The following is a 7,826-nucleotide window of genomic DNA, read 5'->3' on the forward strand; positions in this document are numbered from 1 at the left end:
TGATAATCAATATGTCAATGTATAACCACCTAACCAGATTTCTCACAGAATTCCTGCATCAGTAATTTCTTGGAAGAACATATAGTATTTGGAGAGAGGAGGGGTTGAAATCTCATGCTGAGGATCAAGCTACGTGTCTGGCTGTTTCTAAGCTATGGCTACCCAGAGACTTTGCAAGCTGAGGTATATTGGGTATTTCCAAAGCCTTGCTTAATGGAAGTCTCTATTCTTCTTATGCTGTTCCCACACTTGCCAAGGGTCACATAACTAGAAGTGTCTGAAGCCAGATTTGAACCCAGGTCCTCTTGAATCCAAGGCCAGATACTCTATCTACTGTACTACTTAGCTGCCCCTTTCCCTTCCTGCTTTTATAAACTAGTCTAGAGGCTACAAGATGCCCCCACTGTTGACTACCATATTCCTAAAGATGAAACTGATAAATGACTCTGAAGTTTTTTTTTAAAATACGCATATTTTTATGTTGAAACTATTTATAGTACACACAAAATGAACTATTTAACCATTAAAAGCAAAATCCATTTCTTAACAGGGCATACAGCATCTATTCTCCATGTTTTATGAACCTTCACAGTGGAATAGCCCTTAAAGAGTGCAATGGAAGCTGGTCAGCTATAGCAAATATATATGACCATCTTTGTGGAACAGCTCATTGGAGCCTCTCATTGTCCATCACCATGGAAACAAGTTCAAGGAGTAGATACAGGCAGGAAACACCATCTGGTTTTAAAAACAAACAAACCCCTCTACCTCCCCCCCCTCCACCCTTACCATATTGAACTTCTTTCTATAAGCAACAGAATTAACATCATTTAATCTCAGCTGTACCAGCCCAAATCAATCTGTTGAGATTTTCTTTGATTTTTCTTAGTCACTTCAGGCACCATCCATCAGTTCTCACTTCCAGTTTGCAAGAGAAAATATTTTGGGGCTGCATTAATAAACTGAAGTCTTTTCATAAAAAAAACAATTTTCAGGCAAAAAGTACATTGAATTTTGTTCAGGCTGGACAGATATACACAGGGGTGTGCTGGAACCAACTCAGACAGACTCTAAAGAACCAATTGTTATATTTTCAATGTGATTGGTACAGCCTCTATCAAACCATTTGCCACTAGGGTGGTGGAAGAGAATCTGAATCATAAAATGTCAGAAAACAATTTTCAAAAATGGTTTCATATAATTGAAAAAATGAAATAAAAATAAATATTTTTAGTGGTAGCATTTATACCTGAGAAATCAGCAAGTGCCACAAGTCAGACCTTGATTTATTGTTTTGTTGATTGTCTTAAGAAAGCAGGGAGAAAATGTTAATAATGTAGATTAAACTTAAAAGTGTTATGTGTACATTTTTTTCCTGGGGACATAATTATTAAATATTTCCCAGTACACTCCTGGGTGGGTACACACACACACATAAATGGAGAGTCCCTAGAATGAAGCTACCTTAAGGTACAACTCAGTCTTGTCAGGAGCTTCAGAGGACTGAAGATGATATTATCATGTGTGTAGAGTCCTGGCCCATACTCTATGTGAGCTGATGGTACTGACTACATGTGGGTGCTGGGTGTGTAGCATGATGGATATTATAAAGTACCCCTCCATGATACACATACACTCCTAATAGGAGGTAATATATAATTATATTGTAATATATATTAGAGTGTCATGTGAGAAGTAATTTCTCATATAATATATGATAATATATAATAAACAATCATTTCTTGGGGCAATTAGGTGGCACAGTGGATAAAGCACCAGGACTAGAGTCAGGAAGATTCATCTTCCTGAGTTCAAAGCTGGCCTCAGACTTTTATTAGCTGTGTGACCCTAGGCAAGTCATTTAATTCTGTTTGCCTCAGTTTCCTCATCTGTAAAATGAGTTGTAGAAGGAAACAGAGAACCATTCCAGTACCTTTGCCAAGAAAATCCTAAATGGGGTCATGAAGCATTGGATACAACTGAAAAGTAATTGAACAATAATTTCTTATAATAAAGAATGTGAAAGTTGAAAATAGATCAGTGTCAACTTGAGAGGAGGTATTTATATACCTGATTCCAACTAGTTCGGTTCTTCAAATTCAGAATTAGAAGGAAATGAGACATTCATTGATCATCTAACATTTCTCAAAGAGGAGGTTTACTTAGGTCATAAGAAGGGAAGGATATTCAGCAAAGACACAACACTGATTCAGTTTAGCATAGCTTCTATGGTTCTTTGTTGCCCATGCTGTTCCATCATGCTAATTCCTCATACACTACTTTTATACTTAGACCACTGGGAAACTATATCAAGAATTCAAGCCTTAGTTCTCCAGGGCAATTAATTAATCATCAAGGACAGCTTCAATTTTTTAAAAAGAATAAACTTACCTTAACTGACTTGCAAGTAGGGCCTGAGGATATTGCTCCTACATAGGAGATTCCTTATGAAGTTCCACAGGACCTTGTTCTTAGCTCCCTTCTGTTAGCTGCTTTTATCAATAACTTAGAAGAGGGCATGGATGGTATGTTTTATCAAAATTGTGACTGACACAAAACTAGAAGGAATAACTAATACACTGAATGACAAAATTATGATTCAAAAAAATCCCACAAGCTGAAATGATGGACGAAACCCAAGAAAATTAAATTAGAGAGAAACATAAAACCCTTCACTTAGGGGTTGTTTGGTGTTTTGTTGTTTTTTTTTTTAATCAGCTGGCTACACAGATACATGATGGGAAAGAGAAGACTTGATAACTGTTTTGTGAAAAAAAGCTCTAAAAGTTTTAGTGAGCTGCAAACTCAGTGTGAGTCAACACTGACGTGGCAGCCAAAACATCTAATGCAATCCCAGGTCACATTAAGAAAGGCATATAATGCCCAGAATAAGGAAAGTGAGAGCCCCTCTGTGTTCTGTCCTGGCCAGACCAGATCTGGAATGTCACGCTGAGTTCCACGCACTTAATTTTGGAAGGACATGGATAAGCCACAGCTCTATGAGAGGAAAATCCAGTTGGAGATCCAAACTCTACTATTCAAGTTTCAAGGAAAAGAAATAGGGAATCCTTATGTAAGAATTTAATATAAATCTGTAACCTTTTGAAAATTCATTTGTCTTACCTCTCACCATTTGATTGGGTTAAGAACAAGGCCCAAGGCTTATCTGTATGAGGCAGATGTCTCATGGCTCCCTGTCATCTTGGAAGACACTTGCCTCTTGTCCCACATGACTGCTGGCATCCAGAAGACTGGTCTCTGACCTGGATTGAGGTCAAATCTTAGGGAGACTTAGAAAAAGTGATGTCACTGGGGGTATAAGTTATGGATTGAGAAAGCAGTTCAATCTCTTTCCTAGGAGGCAGCACAGGTTCTAGTCTGTCCTGGTCTGGCAGCACACTGGTCCATTTCCTACTGAACAGAGATATAAGGTGAATGGCAGGGGTCAGCTGGGTGGCAGTGGATTGAGAGCCAGACCCAGAGATGGGAAGTCCTGGGTTCAAATCTGGCCTCAGACACTTCCTAGCTGCATGACCCTGAGCAAGTCACTTAACCCTCATTGTCTAGCCCTTACTACTCTTCTGGCTTGGAACCAATACATAGTATTGATTCTAAAATGGAAGGTAAGGGTTTAAAAATAGTTAATGTGAATAATTAACTAGGTGACTGACCATGTGATTAGATATCTTGTCTCCAACGTACTTTCACTATTTAATAAATAATTATAAATAGTATCCAGTCTCCAGAGAATTTTAATCTTAAGACTTAGAAAAGCAAAGATTTTAGGGGTGGTATAGGTTTTTCTGTTTTTTGGGGGGGACAGTTGTCATGCAGATTTGATATTAATCTTCTTTTACTTGGTCCAAGAATGCATTGGAGTAATGGGTGGTAGTTGAAAGTAGGTCAATTTTGTCTTCTAAGGAGGAAAAAAACAACCTACCCAACCAATGGAACTTTCTAAAAGTAGAAGAGGTGCAAGCATTTTTCTCCATCCCTGAACATATTCAAGAAGAGACTGGATAGCACTTTTCACTTCGCTTTGAAAGTACAGGTTAAACTAGATGGCCTGTGACATCCCTCTTAGTTCTGGGATTTGATAATTCTTTGCAATATTTGAAGAATTGCTTTTGAATTTCTGATCTCATCTCCTTAGTTATAGCTATCTTCACTATCCTGACAACTCACCTATTTTTAATTCCACCGTGAACTTTTCTTCTGAGGTCCAATATAGTACTTCCAACTGTCTTCTTGACATCTTCCCACAGATATATAATTGTTGCCTCAAAATTATTATTTAAAAAAATTAATGGGGGGCAGAGTCAAGATGGGCACTCTGAAGCAGCAGAACCAGACTTCTGTGAAAACCTTTCCACACCAATCAAAAACAAAGTACTTCAAGGGGTCAGAAAACCAAATCTAACAATAGGACAGAGCCGGGGAACCCTCCTGCTCAATTCAACTTAAAAGGTACACAGAGAAGGCTGAATTCTCAGGTAAAAGGAAAAGGAAGAAGGAAGGTCCGATGACTCTTCCCCTACCTACTGTGCTGAGTCTCTGGTGGTTGCTGGAATCTCAGTGAAGGGCTCCAGCCTAGAGGGAATGCCTTGCTGCCACAGCTGTGCCAAGCTCCAGGCTCTAACTACAGCCAGCAGGGAGTCAGATGGAGAAGAGGCACAGAGGGGAGGGCATCCTAGTTGCAGTCACCACTCTCCATCTTGGGCCTCCCTTTCTGGAGGTTTTGGCCTCAGGGCACATCGAGCTCTGCAGATCAGCTCCATACCATCACATAATCTAGTCTATCAATAGGGCAGATAAGAAGCCTTCAGAGGGCAGGGAAGCTCAATCTCCAACACTGTTCCCCCACTGACTGGGCTGAGAGACTCCATAAGAATCCTGCTGACTTGGATCCCAGGGCAAAGGCTACAAAAGGGCAGGAGGCACATTTCCCTTCAGACTCCACACCTTCACCTACACCTTACACCTTCAGCTTCTGATGGCAGCTGGGGAAAATCTGATCTCACAACTCATTACTTCTTCATCAGCCTAATCTAGTCAATCAGCAGAGCAGAGAAGAAGCCCATTCAGGACAGAGCAGCCCAAACCCACAGATCCAGCAAATAATCAGAGGAGGAAAATTACAGCCATTGACAGGGGAAAGAAGGGGAAAATTTGAGTAAACAACAGAAAAAGAAAAAAGAAGTTACAATCGACAGCTTCTATCTAGGTAATGAACAAAAAGCAAATGGGACAGAGGAGGACCAAGGAACACCAAGCAAAAAATGCAGAAACTCCAATGAATTGAACTCAAGCTTTTTTTTTTTTTTTTTTTTTTTTTAGTAAAACCCTTGCCTTCCGTCCTGGAGTCAATACTGTGTATTGGTTCCAAGGCAGAAGAGTGGTAAGGGTAGGCAATGGGGGTCAAGTGACTTGCCCAGGGTCACACAGCTGGGAAGTGTCTGAGGCCAGATTTGAACCTAGGACCTCCCCGTCTTTAGGCCTGGCTCTCAATCCACTGAGCTACCCAGCTGCCCCCTGAACACAAGCTTTTGAAGAACTCAAAACATAATTCAAAAAACAAAAGAGGCTGAAGACAATTGGGAAAAGCAAACTAAGTCATCTAGAAATAGAGGCAAATGAACTGAAACAAGAAAATAGTGTCTTAAAAGCCAGAATTGACCAGCTTGAAAACAAGGCAAAGAAAGTCAAAGATGACCTACAATTTCATTCCTGGCTATTTTGGTCATACTGAAAGGAGAAGTATGACCAAAATAGCCAGGAATGAAATTCAGTCTTTAAAAATTAGAATCCATCCAAAAAGCAAATTATTTCACAAGGCAGCAAGAGTCTATAAACAAAATCAAAAGAATGAAAAAATTGAGGAAAATATGAAAAACCTCATTGATAAAACTATAGACCTGGAAAATAGATCCAGAAGAGATAATTTAAGAATTATTGGACTACTAGAAAATCATGACAAAATAAAAAGCCTGTACATCATTCTACAGTAAGTTATCCAAGAAAACTGTCCCCACATTGTCAAACAAGAGGGAAAGGGGCAACTGGGTAGCTCAGTGGATTGAGAGTCAGGCCTAGAGAAGGGAGGTCCTAGGTTCAAATCCAGTCTCAGACACTTCCCAACTGTGTGACCATGGGCAAGTCACTTGACCTCCATTGCCAATTCTTACCACCCTTCCACCAAAGAGCCAATACACAGAAGTTAAGGGTTTAAAAAAAAACAAAAACAAAACAAAAACAAGAGGGAAAAGTGGAAATTGAAAGAATCCACAGATCACCTCCTACATTTAATTCCCAATTGACAATGCCCAGGAATATATTATAGCCAAATTCAAGAACTACCAGATAAGGAAAAGATACCACAAGCTGCTAAGAAGAAACATTTCAGATATCATGGAACCACAGTTAGGATAACACAGGACCAGGCTGCATCCGCCCTGAAGGACCAGAAGGCATGGAAAATGACAAAGAATCAACTACCTAGAACATTTGACTATATTCTTGCAGGGGAAAGTATGATCAATTAATAAAATAGAAGACTTCTAAGCATTCATAAAGAAAATACTGGACTTAAACAGAAAATTTGATATGCAAACACAGAATTCAAGAGAATCACCAAAAGGTAATTAAGAAAGGGGGAAAAACAAACAAAAAAAACTTTTTTAAGGGTCCCAATAAGTTCAAATGATTTGTATTCCTATAAGAAAAGATGATATTGGTTTAACTCTTAAAATTCTTTATCATCAGGGTAGCTAGAAGAAGTACACTTAGAGGGAACAGTGACAAACTGTATAGGATGAAATATCAAAATATATAAACTAGGAGTGAAAAAAGAGGATAATACTAAGAGAAATGGGAAAAGAAATAAAATGGGATAATTTTATATTTCATAAAGAAACACATGTGGCGGGGTGAAGAGAAAACCAATATAATGGAAAGGTGAAAGAGGTTGGAGACAGTCTCCAAGAAAATTTTAATCAGAATTTTAAACAGAAAGGTTCAAATGGAAGGAAAATCTCCAACTTCAAATTCAATCATCAACATCATAGTCATCAACAACATCATCATTAACAACATCATCATTGACATCAACATCATCATTGTCATCAGCAGCAGCATCAACATCAATATCTAACTATCCATCTTTTCCTGGCCCAGTAAAGATTTTTGCTGGGTGGCCTAACCTAATAACATACTATGCAGAGTACTGAATGAGAGCCAAAAGACCTAAAATCTAGGCTTGATTGCTACTGTATCCTTTGGGGGTAAAAAGAAAGCCTTCTTTTTCCTGGACTTAGTTTCCCCATTTATATATGCCTGAAGCTTACCTGGACTCTGCATTAAGTTAATCAATTAAATCAAAGAATAAAACATGTGTAACAAGAAAAAAATGTTTCTGCATGTAACTGAAATAAATATTTTTAAAAGAATGTAATTATACATAGTTCTACCATCTTTGTATATCTTGTTTTATTTTCAATAGCAACTTTAAGATAAATTCACCAATAAATGGACATGTTCAATTAAAGAATATTATTATTTTAATCATTTTTGCTGTTTCCTGCCAGATCACTGTCCAACATTTTCAAGTTTGTAATTCTACCAGCAATAAATGTGTATTCATTTCCCTGTGTGTCCACCAGTTTTGTTTCATTGAAGTAGGGTTGAGAAAATGCGTCTTCCTCCCTTCTTTGAAGAGGTGAGAGACTATGGGTGGAGAATATAGAATATACTCTCAGATATGTTTGATATGTTGGCTAGTTTTGCTGACTTTGCTAACTTAAAATTTTTTTGTTTTAAGAGATGGTATA

This window comes from Gracilinanus agilis, chromosome 1 (assembly GCF_016433145.1).
Source record: "Gracilinanus agilis isolate LMUSP501 chromosome 1, AgileGrace, whole genome shotgun sequence".
NCBI classification, from domain to species: domain Eukaryota; kingdom Metazoa; phylum Chordata; class Mammalia; order Didelphimorphia; family Didelphidae; genus Gracilinanus; species Gracilinanus agilis.